The sequence below is a fragment of the Sus scrofa genome, chromosome 8 (assembly GCF_054392235.1).
Source record: "Sus scrofa isolate SSC_HxYL_T2T_F1_AM1 chromosome 8, Sscrofa_HxYL_maternal_Yorkshire_Landrace_v2.0, whole genome shotgun sequence".
NCBI lineage: Eukaryota > Metazoa > Chordata > Mammalia > Artiodactyla > Suidae > Sus > Sus scrofa.
This window is the reverse complement of record NC_139390.1, coordinates 73,387,766-73,400,990: the sequence shown is the minus strand read 5'-3', so window position 1 is coordinate 73,400,990 and position 13,225 is coordinate 73,387,766. Positions and strand designations below refer to the sequence as shown.

General features: G+C 37.1%; 1 protein-coding gene across 3 annotated transcripts in view; it reads right to left on the bottom strand.

The window, feature by feature from the left end:
• CSN1S2 (alpha(s2)-casein) overlaps positions 1 to 13,225 on the bottom strand; it is a 41,279-nt gene that overhangs the window by 16,242 nt on the left and 11,812 nt on the right. The window contains exon 5 of one of the 3 annotated variants that reach the window (XM_021100497.2): positions 57 to 204. The exons of 1 other annotated variant lie outside the window; for it this stretch is intronic. The gene's annotated coding sequence lies outside the window, so the exon portion shown is untranslated. 3 annotated transcript variants of the gene reach the window in all.

Sequence of the window (13,225 nt, the reverse complement as noted above, 5' to 3'; positions counted from 1 at the left end):
GGTTTTTATGGTATTACAGGCATGTAGGATAACAAAAAGATAAATGAAACTATTACCTTGTTTCCTAAAAGGAAGACAAGTAGTCCAGGCAGTGGCAGGTCTGAGATGGGTTATCAGACCTATCAGTGGCAGGTCTCAGATGGGTCTGAGGCACTATTTAAACCTTGTTCCTCAATAATATGGTAATTCTGCGGTTTCAAATACCTAAACAGAATTTGAATTCTAAGAAGTCATGACAATTAGAATTGTCTTTCCAACCAATTTTTGTACCCCGTATTCCAAGGAGTGCTTCTACTGAGGTTGATTTAGAACATGATAACAGGAAATGAGGATTTTATGATGTGCAGTGATTATTTCATGTTTGTGTAGTTCACCTCTGCCATGTACTAGTTGTATGGTTCAAGATAAGTTTCTTCATTTTTTCCCTGGAAGTGCCTCATTGTATTTTTCTAGTCTAAAGCGTTTAAAATAAATACCTAAAATGGCATTTGGATATGTTAATTAAAATGTCATTAATGTATGAAAACCACATTCTTCATATTCATTGCTTATCATTTAACAATACTAAAAATATGGTTAGCCATATGCCAGTCTATGTGATATAATGGGAAACTCAGCTCTCCTACTAATTAGCAGTAACTTTCATGAGCATTTACTTTCTTTCTTTCTTTTTTTTTTTTTTTTTTTGTCTTTTTGCTATTTTTTTGGGCCGCTCCCGCGGCATATGGAGGTTCCCAGGCTAGCGGTCTAATCGGAGCTGTAGCCACCGGCCTACGCCAGAGCCACAGCAACGCAGGGTCGGAGCCGCGTCTGCGACCTACACCACAACTCACGGCAACAACGCCGGATCGTTAACCCACTGAGCAAGGGCAGGGACGGAACCCACAACCTCATGGTTCCTAGTCAGATTCGTTAACCACTGCACCACAACGGGAACTCCAGCATTTACTTTCTTAACTTCTCTCAGTAATTTCTGCATATGTAAAATAATATTCATATTTAGTCCAATTTATAAAATTGTAATGGTTAGAAATAATTTATGTGAAGTAGATTGGTATTGACATGACACCTCCTTTTCAGAAGTCACAAAGCCAAATGGCTATAGTAACCAGGCAGGTAACATAAGCGCCTGAAGTAGGTTCGTTCCAGTTTAAGGAAAGAAAGATATCGCTGGGACTATAATGCAGTGTTACAGAAAGAGCAAACCTGGCAATACTCAGCTCCACTCAATTTGTCATGTAATATATGTGCCCCGTTGTTGCCAAATCTTCCACTTTTAGGATAAGCAGAGCCATTATTTATTTAGAATATTTTTGTATATTGATTGTCAATTAAACTAAAAATTAAAAAAAAAATTTTTGGTCTGTAGACAATACACAAGCATAGCTAGATTTCATCCAAGTGTTGCTAATTTGAAACTTTTGGAGAAAGCATTAGTTTCTAGGTACATGTCTTTATTGGACAAAGAATAGTTCTAGGGGGGAAAAATTACTCTGGTTAACTGAAGCATTAATTTTTAAGCATCCAGAAAGCATCATGAGTTTCCACAGAAATCTTTGCGAAATTTACCATACACGTGACTACATTCTTTTTTTATTTTTTATTTTACAATTTTTGTTTTTTCCATTATAGTTGATTTACCGCATTCTGTCAATTTCCACTGTACAGCAAAGTGACCCCAGTAATATGTGTGTGTGTGTATGTATATATTCTTTTTATCACATTATCCTCCATCATGTTCCATCACAAGGGACTAGATATAATTCCCATGCTATATAGCAAGATCTCATTGCTTATCCACTCCAAATGCAATAGTTTTCATCTGTTAACCCCAGACTTCCAGTCCACCCCACTCCCTCTCTGTCCCCCTTGGCAACCACAAGTCTGTTCTCCAAGTCTATGGATTTCTTTTCTGTGAAAAGGTTCATTTGTGCCATATATTAGATTCCAGATATAAGTGATATCATATGGTATTTGTCTTTCTCTTTCTGACTTACTTCACTTAGTATGAAAGTCTCTAGTTCCATCCATGTTGCTGCAAATGGCATTATTTTGTTCTTTTTCATGGCTGAGCAGTATTCCACAGTGTATATATACAACATCTTCTTAATCCATTCATCTGTCAGTGGACATTTAGGTTGTTTCCATGTCTTGGCTATTGTGAATAGTGCTGCAACGAACATGTGGGTGCCTGTGATTTTTCAATGAAAATTTTGTCTGGATGTATGCCCAAGAGTGGGATTGCTGGGTCATATGGTAGTTCTATATCGAGTTTTCTGAGGTACCTTCATACTGTTTTCTACAGCGGTTGTACCAATTTACATTCCCACCAACAGTGCAGGAAGGTTCCCTTTTCTCCACACTCTCTCCAGCATTTGTTATTCGTTGATTTGTTAATGATGGCCATTCTGATGGGTGTGAGATGGTACCTCATAGCAGTTTTGATTTGCATTTCTCATTTAGTCAGTGATGTTTAGCATTTTTTCATGTGCTTGTTGGCCATCTGTATATCTTCTTTGGAGAAATGTCTGTTGAGGTCTTTTGCCCATTTTTCAATTGTGTTGTTGGTTTTTTTGCTGGTGAGTTGTATAAGTTGTCTGTATATTTTGAGGATTAAGTCCTTGTCAGTTGCAACAATTGAAACTATTTTCTCCCATTCCATAGGTTGTCTTTTTTTTATGTTTTCCTTTGCTCTGCAAAAGCTTGTCAGTTTGATTAGGTCCCACTTGTTTACTTTCTTGCTGCTGGCAGGAGCACTGCAACCAGGCACTAACTACTAGTCTTGCCTATTGCCTCCTTCTCCCTGGAAACACACTCAGCATCCTGGGGATAACAGCCTGCTCACACTGAAGAAAGAGACAGCAAATATCCAAACTCCCACACCAAAAATAAATAGTAACCTCCCACAAAATACAAAGGGGCGTTCTTCTATAGAAATAATCCTCTAAGACTACAGTAGTTGGTTTCCCCAAATTCACAGAAAAAGAAAAAATATAAGCAAAATGAAGAAGCTCAGGAACCATTCCCAGTTAAAAGAACAGGAGAATTCACCTGAAGTAGCAAACAATGAAACAGACCTCTTCAGTCTCATGGACATTGAGTTTGAAAGGGAAATTGTGAAAATACTGAAGGGATTAAGGGTGAATATGAAGGAACTGAGTGGATATAAATGGTAATGCAGATTACTTTAGAAAGGAACTAGAAAATATAAGGAGAAACCAAGAAAAATTGTAAAGTTCATTTACAGAGACACAAACTGAGTTAAAGGCAATAAAGAGCACAATGAATAATGCAGAGAAATGAATTTGTGACTTGGAAGATAGAATAATGAAAATCACCCAGTCAGAACAGCAGACAGAAAACCAAATGAAAAAGCAAGAAAGCAATATAAGAAATCTATGGAATAACATAAAGTGGGCTAGTCTATGCATAATAGAAATTCCAGAAGGAGAAGAAAAAGAAAAAGAAAAGGGTTTTGAAAATATATTTGAAGAAATTGTGCCTGAAAACTTTCCAAATCTAAAGGAAACAATTATCAAGATTCAGGAAGCACATAGGGCCCCAAAGAAGTTGAACCCAAATAGGTCCACATCAAGACATATTATAATCACATTCTTATAACTAACGAAGACCAGTGATTACAGAGGGTACTAAAGAGATTAAAGCTATTTCTCCCATGGGATTGTTTCATGGAACTGCTCTTTTTTAATCTGTTTCTGATTTCTTTGTCTCCTTTACCACTGCCTAGCCATCATTTTTTTTTTTTTTTTTTTTTGGTGGAACTATTTAAATAACTTTGTCCTCCAGAGAAGAAATCTGGCTTTTCATCCTCACGTATTTGCCATTTAGGTTGGCCTGACACTTGGTGGATAGGGAAATTAAAATGATTTCCCTTAGCAATTGGGACAAATTGCCTTTAGCAGCCACGGTTTCAGCTCTTTCTTGTTGCTTTTAATTTTTGAGAGCATGAGAATCAGACAACCATGCCTATTCATTTCTATGACTGTAGCTGTTTTATGAGTCACTTCTCTATGAGATGCGGGTTCATCTGCACCTCTTATCCTCTAAGAATTTACCTATATGTTTCCCCTTTATTCATCTTACAGTTTTACTTGTTTCACTTGTACTTGCTCCTTTGCTTAGCTTACGATAGCCTCAATTCTTCATTCCACACATATGATTTCATCATTCTGTGTCAATCACTGAACACATCGTCCATCCATTCTGTCCTTTCACTCTTCACCAGACTTCTCAGAAGTCTTCATACTTGTGACTTTTTCCTCCTGACCTCTTCAATCCATTGTTTCTGTGCCAGTTTATCACCTTTGCTTAGATCATTATAAACAGTTTCTGAAAGTTTGTCCAACCTCTTATCTGTTATTTCCAGAGTTCATTTTCGATAACTTCCTCACAAATATTTTCTTTCTAAAATGGATGAAACAGGTGACTTTATTGAATCAAAACATTTCTATGTTTTTTTTTTAATAGTTTAGGGTAATGTTAAGATATTTAACATAGAATTTAAAGTCATTCGAAACCTTCCCAGAAGATTTTTCTGGCCCTGATTTTTGGCATGTCATATGCCTCATTCAGAAATCTTTCCAGAGCACCATGAAATGTCCCATGTTCATCTGACCAGGAGGGCCCTTCCATCACATTATCTGCCTTGTAAATGCCCATGTGTTAATGAAGATACAGTTGAAATTTGAACCATCTGTAGAAAGATCTCAAATCTTTGATGTAATTGAACTTTTTTTTGGTCTTTTCTGTCCTTTTAGGACTGCAGCTACCGCATATGGAGGTTCCCAGGCTAGGAGTCCAACGGAGCTGTAGCCACTGGCCTACACCAGAGCCACAGCAAGGCCAGATCCAAGCCGTGTCTGTGACCTACACCATGGCTCACGGCAACACCGGATCCTTAACCCACTGAGCAAGGCCAGGGATCAAACCCACAATCTCATGGTTCCTAGTCAGATTCGTTAACTACTGCGCCACGACAGGAACTCCTGTAATTGAACTTTTTAATGCATTCTATGAACAAAATATTTGGACAGATGCTGAAGTTTGAACTGTAGTTAAGGTTTTTTTACTTTATTCAGTAAGTAATTGTTGAGAACCTAGTATATGCCAGAAATTATTCTAAGTATCTAAAAGAAATCCATAAATGAAAGAAAAATCTGCTTTCATGGAGCTTATATTTTAATTGGCTGAGAGAGATGAACCCATAATAAGTAATAAATTGTTGGCCTGATCATGATGCATGCAAAAGAGAAAACTGAATTGGAGAAAGAGATTAGGGAGTATTGTAGAGATGGGGTGGTCACTGTTAGATGGTCTGGCCAGGAAATGTCTCCCTGAGCAAGACAATAAAACTTAAAGGCAGTAAAGCATGTGGATAGTTCAAGAAGAGCTCATCTACAAAGGCCCTGACTTATGAGTCTGCCTGGCAAATTTGAGAAATTTTTCATAGACCAGTGTGGCTAGAAAATGGTGAAGCTGGTGGACACGAACACAGAGAGGCAAATGGAAACAATAATGCAGAGTTCTTGGGTATTCAAAGGATTTTGAGAAAATAATTCCACTGGAAACTAATGGAGTAGAAGGTAATTTGGGATTACCTACTAAGAGGTAGACTGAGGGGGTAAGTGAAAAACTATGATCAATTTGGAGCCTATTATAATAATCTAGAGGTGTTTACACCAGCAGAGGCGGTAGTGAGAAATTGTAATATTCTAGATATATTTTGAAAATTAGAGAGGATAGAACTTAATAGATTAAAGGTGAAGTGTGAGAGAAAGGAAAAGGTCAATAATTACCCCAGCCTTGATCACTTGCGATGATTTAGTTACTATTTACTGAGATGGCAAAGATTGAGAGAGGAGCTGGTTGGGGGAAAATATTGGGAGCTTAGTTTTATAAAAAGTTTGAAATACCAGTGAGAAGTTTAAGTTGGAATACAAAATAAACAGCGTACAATGATATTTAGCTATCTAGTGGGATTGGGGAAAATATTAAACAACAGACTAAAGACAAAGCCCTTATCAGTGTTAGCTATTATCGTTTCAGCCTTTTCTGATGTTACTGATGTATAGCTTAATATGAGAACAGAAAGAAAAGGAAGGTCTTACCACCAGTTAGAAATAAAAGACCCAGAGTAGATAAGTTTTATAGGATATAGTTCAACAGAAAGAAAGGAAGGAAATCCTATAATACAGGAAGTCCCATATTTTTTCCAATGGGTATACACCAGTCATCATATGTTTAATGTTTAACGTTGTATATGATACCTGTCGTCATATGTTTAATGTTAATAATGTTTAATACTTTACATTGATTGTATTGATAGTTTATTAAGACAGTTATATGCAGAAATGTCTTTAAGAATCAGGCAGTCCTAGAGTTCTCTGGTGACCCAGTGGGTTAAGGATCTGGCACTGTCACTGCAGTGCTTTGGATTGCTGTTCGATCCCTGGATCAGGAATTTCCACATGCCATGGGAATGTACCAAAAAAAAAAAAAAAAAAAAAAAAAAGGAAAAAAAAAGAATCAAGAGGTCCAGAAAGAAAATAATGTATGGGGGGAGTTTGCTCAGAGTTAAGGGAATTGATACTTAGATCATAAGCAATCCAAAGGGCCAAGGGACTTCTGATAATAGAAACAAAACAGGAACACAGGTTAGTAAGAGCTAATAATAATTTAAGAGATGCTAATTATCATGAAAAATATTACTGATTAGTGAATACTGACTCATTGGAAAAAATGTGGACACTGATGAATTTCTAAGTCTGAAATGGTCTTTGGCAGCAAAAAACAACATTAAATTAATGTGAGTTGTAAAGAATGATAACAAATTTATTTTTCTAAAAATAAGATGAATTCAATTATTTTTGGTGTGCTTTGAGAAATCTAGGAATGAAATCTTATGAAAACACACATGCAATTGTCACTAAAGGTCAAAATGTTACTTTAATACACAGAAAAAAACAATCCTTTTTAAACTAAATGTCTGCTATCTATTGGAATAGCTATACACATGTGTAGTTTAGGTATAGTATAATGCCTGGGAAGTGTACACTCTAATTAAACAATCATGGGTACCTCTGAGGAACTGTGGATGGAAATGATCTTGAATGGGGACAGTTCACCTTCAGTTGTAGTGATCAAATTTTTTCTTTTCATTAATTAAAGTCTTTTAATAAACTGTTATTTATCCATGATAAAATACATGTTTTTTTTTGGCTGCACCTGCAGTGTGTACATGTTTCTAGCCCAGGGATGAACCCTCATTACAACAGCAGATTCCCAAGCCACTGTAGTGACAATGCCAGATCCACCAGGCAACTCCTTGAAATGCACATATTTTAAGTATCTAATGTATCAGTCACCAGGGTTGAGGTGCCTTAATTTTCTATCGCCCCATGGGGTTTCCTTCTATGCTTTCCCACTTGATCACCCCTCTCAGAAACCATCACTTTTCTGAGTTGATCAATAATTAGTTTTTCCTGTTTTAGAACATCATTTCTATATAATCATAGAGCGTATGTTCTGTGCTGTCTAGCTTTTGTCCCGTGGCATATTGGTTTTTTTTTTTTTATTTAATCCATGTTGTTGTAATTATTGCTGAGTTGTCTATTGTAAGAATATACACATTTGTATATTGCTGAAGGACACCCTGGATGTTTCTAGTTTGCGACTGTCACGAATAAAGATGCTATATTATTTGTACAAGGATTTTTGAAGATTTACTTTTTTTTTTTTTTCCTCTTGGATAAGACCAAGGAATGGTGTGGCTGTGTCATATGTTAGATGCACATTGAATATAGACTGTCAAACAGTTTCCTAAGGTAAAATTACAACACCTCTGGTGCCACTATCGTGATTAAACACAGAATTGATACAGATCATGGAGTAATTGGTATATTAAACCAGCAATTTCTATTTAAAGACTTGTAAAACTAGTAGTGAACATAGATCAAAACACAAATACTCCTCAACTTCTTAAATTCTAATATGTGCTTGCTGATGGGTTTACTAAACTATTTTTTTCTTTTCTTTTTTCCTGTTACCCACCACCTTCTTTCTTTTCCATGCACTACAAGGTGATAAATGATGACTCTGCTACTCATTTGTAATTTTAAATTCAGAAAAGAGCATACATTAGTATTTGGATACTATTCACTAATCATGAATGACATTTCCCAGTAGCTAGATACAAGGAATCCCTGAGGTGAAAGGGCCTCTAATTTTACCAGAAGCGGAAGAGAGGTCCAGGGAAGTCATTGATGAGTATAAAGACATGGTTGAAACCAAGCCAGGAAACACTGAATTTTATTCCGTGATTTTCATATTCAAGAGTACTCTGTCACCCCGCCTCTTTATTGAGCAATCTTTTTCAATTTTGATTTTGAGCCAAATATATCTCCTCATGTAAATGAAAGTATATTTGGTCACCATCAGGAAATTTTGTGATCTAACTTGAGCAAAACATTTATGTAAAAAAAATAATAGACAAGTTATAGGTGAATGCAAATATAGTTTAGAACATAAATATATTAGATCTGTTGATGTAATTAACAAAAATTGGATCTCATCGATGTAGTCAGTAAGAATTTATCTTCTACATTTTCTCATGTACTTAAAGATATGGCAACCACAAGAACAAGAATAAAGGTAGTGATTTTGCTTGAGTCCTTATAAGGAAGATGTGGTAGATGGTTCCTAGACTTCCTGTAGGGATCTTTTCGTGACATATGTAGGTAGTGAATCTTTATGTAGTTCACTAGAAACTAACATAATATTTAGTGTCAATTATTCCTAAATAAATAAATAAAAAATATAACAACAGTAACACAAAGGGCAGGAGAGGGAAAACTGAAGGCTACTGTTTTAAGTCTTACAATCACAATGGCTAATATTAAGAAAACAGAAGGTACCAAGTATCAGTGAGGCTATGGAGAAAAGGCATCCCTGGTTCATTGTGGGAATGTGATTCCATGCAACCTCTTTGCATGGAATCCAAAAATTAAAAATCCACAAATTAAAAATCGAGCTGTTTCTGATGTAGCAATACCATTGCTGGCTGTTCATCCAAAGGAAGTGAAATCAAGATCTCAAAATGACACACATACATTCCCATGTTCATGGCAGCATTATTTAAGATGTGGGAATAACTTAACTGTTCATTAGCAGATGGATAGATGAGTAAAAATGTGGTGTATTATTCAGCCTTTAAAAAGGAGACATTCTGCCATTTGAGACAACATGGAGGGACCTGAAGGATATAGTGCTTATTGGAATAAACCAGGCACAGAGAGACAGATGCTTTATGATCTCACATCTATGTAGAATCTAAAATAGTCAAATGCATAGGAGCATAGAGTAAATCTGTGGTTTTCAGAGGCTGCATATTTGGCAAATGGGAAGGTGATAGAAGTCACAAAGATTCAATTATGCAAAGTAAGATCTGGAAAACTACTATACAGCATTACTGCCTATAACTAAGAGTATTGTATTCTATCCTTAAGATTGGCTAAGAAAGTAGATCTTATATTCTGTTCTTACTGCAACACACACACAAAATAATAATTAATAATATAATAGTAATAAAAGGGGTAGAAGAAGACTTTGGGAGACAATGGATATGTTTACGGTCTTGACAATGGTGATAAGTTTCATAATCGTGCTCATATCCCCACCCTTTTACTTTAACAAAAGCTTTTTTAAAAAATTGCATTAGGTTAAGCTACTAGATTTCTGGTAATTTGTTATAGCAAAAAGAAATTAATATAGGCAATGTGGGAATCTTATAAATGGCATGGACTTTGAAAGCTAATGGCTCTAATACTGATTTCTTTTCTATATCATAAACTAGTGCTGTGATTTGAGGCTAGTAACTTTAATCTGTCCAATGTTGGATTCTTTGTCTGGATGATTCAACAGGGTTGTGTAAAGATTTCAAAAAATGACTCATGGGAAAGCACCTAGCCCCCAATTCTAGAAAGTGATAAATATCCTTGCCACCACTTTTAAGTACCTGCTCTCTGTCAGGCGTCGAATATGTGCCTTGAAATTTTATTACAGTAATTATTCCAGCAACTTTTTTAGGACGTTAGTACACTAGAGAAAATAGGGTTAATTGGCCAGAATCATGTCACCAGAAATGGAAAGAACCATAATTTAAAATTTTGAAAAAAATGTGTACATGTAGAAGGAACTAGTTGTGTGCTAAGCCAATGATCACATGTGTAATAGCTGATGCTCAAATAAGCCTCTTTCAAAAGTATATCGCAAAGCCAGTTTCCTTCTCAGTGCCTAATTTATTAACAATGCCTAATTGGTAGGATGTCCACATGCCCTCTTGCCATCTATATCTTTTGAACCATGCTCTAGTTGATCTCCTTTATGAATAACACTCGCTGTGGTCACAAATAGTTGAGGCTTTATCATATGTATGTACTTATATATATGTGTATATATATGTGTGTGTATATACATATGTTATACATATTAATATTAGAGTTAGAGCCCACCAAATATACATCGGTTATATGTTAAAAATGAAGGTAGATGAGAAAAAAATCTCCGATTATTCTTAGGCTTTTGGAATCTAAACAAATTCACAGTGAAATTAACTGAGACTCAGAAAGGGGCCTAACAAAGAGTTTTATTTTGCATTTAGTACATTTCAGATGTCTTTTAAATACCAAAAGTGTGTAAGTGGAGTGTTCTAAGGCAGTTCAGGAGGGCACATGCAACACACATAACTCAGCATCTCTTAACCCTTACTCTCTCTTCTTTGCTCAGCAGCTGAGCCTGAGTTCTCTCCTTTTGTTCCCTTCAAATGGCTTTGGTCCCAGCAGTAGCCCTCTCTGTTGTGTTCAACCCCTGGCAATTGGTGACTGGCCCTTAGTATCAGTTTGGGCACTTTGTTAAGGCAGCCCTACGCAACTAATGCAATTGGATATCCAATATATGCTTGATAGATCAATTTATTATGCATGGCAAGTCTCTATCTCTCTCTCTCTCTCTTTTTTTTTTTTTTTTTTTTTGGTCTTTTTAGGGCTGTACCCATGGCATGTGGAAATTCCCAGGCTAGCGGTCAAATCAGAGCTGCAGCCACCAGCCTATACCACACCCACATTAATGGCAGGTCTGAGCTGTTATCTGCGATGAGCACCACAGCTCACAGCAATGCCAATCCTCTAACCCACTGAGTGAAGCCAGGGATCAAACACTCATTCTCATGGATAATGGTCAGGTTCATTACCACTGAGCCATGATGAAAGTATTTTTTGTTTTTTTAATTTCTGAAGTACTTTAGCAAAGAAAGTGGAAAACCTTCAAATACCTCAGACAGTAAATTTACTACTGTTTAGAAATCTTGGTAATTGATTTCAGATATGTGTTGTTCATGGAAAACAACTGACAGAATTTAAAAACATTTTTCTTTTCTTTGTCGCTGTTGTCATTTAGAAAGCTGGGGTTTGGACACAGCAGGAAAGTAGCAAGAATCATCATAAGGCCAAAGCAAAGAGGACTTATCAATCTTGCAGAAAATGAGAAAATATACTTTTTATTAAATCAGGTGAAGTCTTTGCTAATATCACTCTGCTTGCTTGCTTTTGAGTGATAGCCAATCCATCCCATTGTCTCTGACCAAGTGTTCACAAGTCCCCATTTGTAACTCCCTGCTTTGTATCCTTCCTGTTCATCAAAACTCTCTCTTTCCCTGGTGCCCCTGATCTCTGCTCACCCCAAGCCTGGACAAGCACTAAAAGGTGGAATGTGCCTCCTTATCTGCTTATCCTGAAATCAGGTGACCACAGGGGACGCTTTTTCAGTTAGATCCTACAAGTCATTTTGATTCCTCACAATTCAGATTGGAACTTGAACTCACTGGCCAGGACACAAGTCCAGCCAAAACCCAGATTAGAGATTAGGACTTGAACCCATTCTTATTTTAAAATCATATACTTGGTCTCAAGTCACACACTGGAGTTCAGATTTTATGTTTCAATGATGGAGGATTCAAGTGGGCATCAAAGTGTTAGGTAAGGAGTTGTTTAAGGACGGAGATAGACAAAGTGTGGGCCATGTCGGAAGCCTAGGGTAGCCTGGGAGATACATTCCACGGACAAAATATGATCTGACGCAAAAGGTGAGGGAGTAACCCTGAGAGAAACACACTCCATGGACAGGGTGTGGGCATCTCAGAATGAGAGGCCCCAGAATGCCTTGTGGTTTTTATGGGCTGGGTAATTTCATAAGCTGATGAGTAGGAGCATTTTCCCACTATTCTGGGGGGGTGGAAACCGGTGGAGATTTCCAGGAATTAGGCTACTTCCCACTTTTTAGCCTTTTATTGTTGGCCACAGAATTGTCCTGGCACCCGCGGGAGTGTCATTTAGCTAATGTACTACCCTGAGTACATAATGAGGCACAAGGCCCATTGGAAGTCAACCTTCCACCCTCTTGGGTCTCATTGCTTCCATCCCTTTTTTGGTGTCCTCAAGAGCTATGCCTCCCTTTCAAAGGTTGTGCCCTGCCCCTTTCCCTCCTGTTCCAGTTTCCTTCTGCTTGCCCAGCTTTCCCTAAACGTTTTTGCTAATTTTACTTCTCTCTCTTTCTGTTTCTATTTGCTTTTGAGGTTTTTGCAGAGTTCTGAGATTTGCTTGTTCTTCCTTTTTCAAAACTCTTGGTTCTGAATAGTCTCTCTTTATCAGACTGTACTTTTGTTTACCTTTGATTTGACAAAAGATCCTTCACCAAAACCTGTGCCTATTTAAAATTCTTCATATGAAGAAAACATTAAGATTATTCTATAAAATTGATGTAATCATTGTCCACACTAAATTGTTGCTATATCTAACATTTTCTTAGTTCACACTGCCGTTGCTCATGCAAAATTATTTTGATAGTTTCCCAGGGACTTTATTGTTTCTCATAATCCCTCTCATTCTACCTGCCAAAGTCCTCCTTTTATAACATGCCTAAATAAGTCATCCCATTATATCACTTTGGTTTTTTTTTTTTTTTGTCTTTTTGTCTTTTTAGGGCCCCACCTGTAGCATATGGAGGTTCCCAAGCTAGGGGTCCAATCCAAGCTACAGCTGCCAGCCGATACCACAGCCACAGCAACACCAGATCCGAGCTACGTCTGCGACCTACACCACAGCTCATGGCAATGTCGGATCCCTAACCCACTGAGCAAAGCCAGGGATCGAAC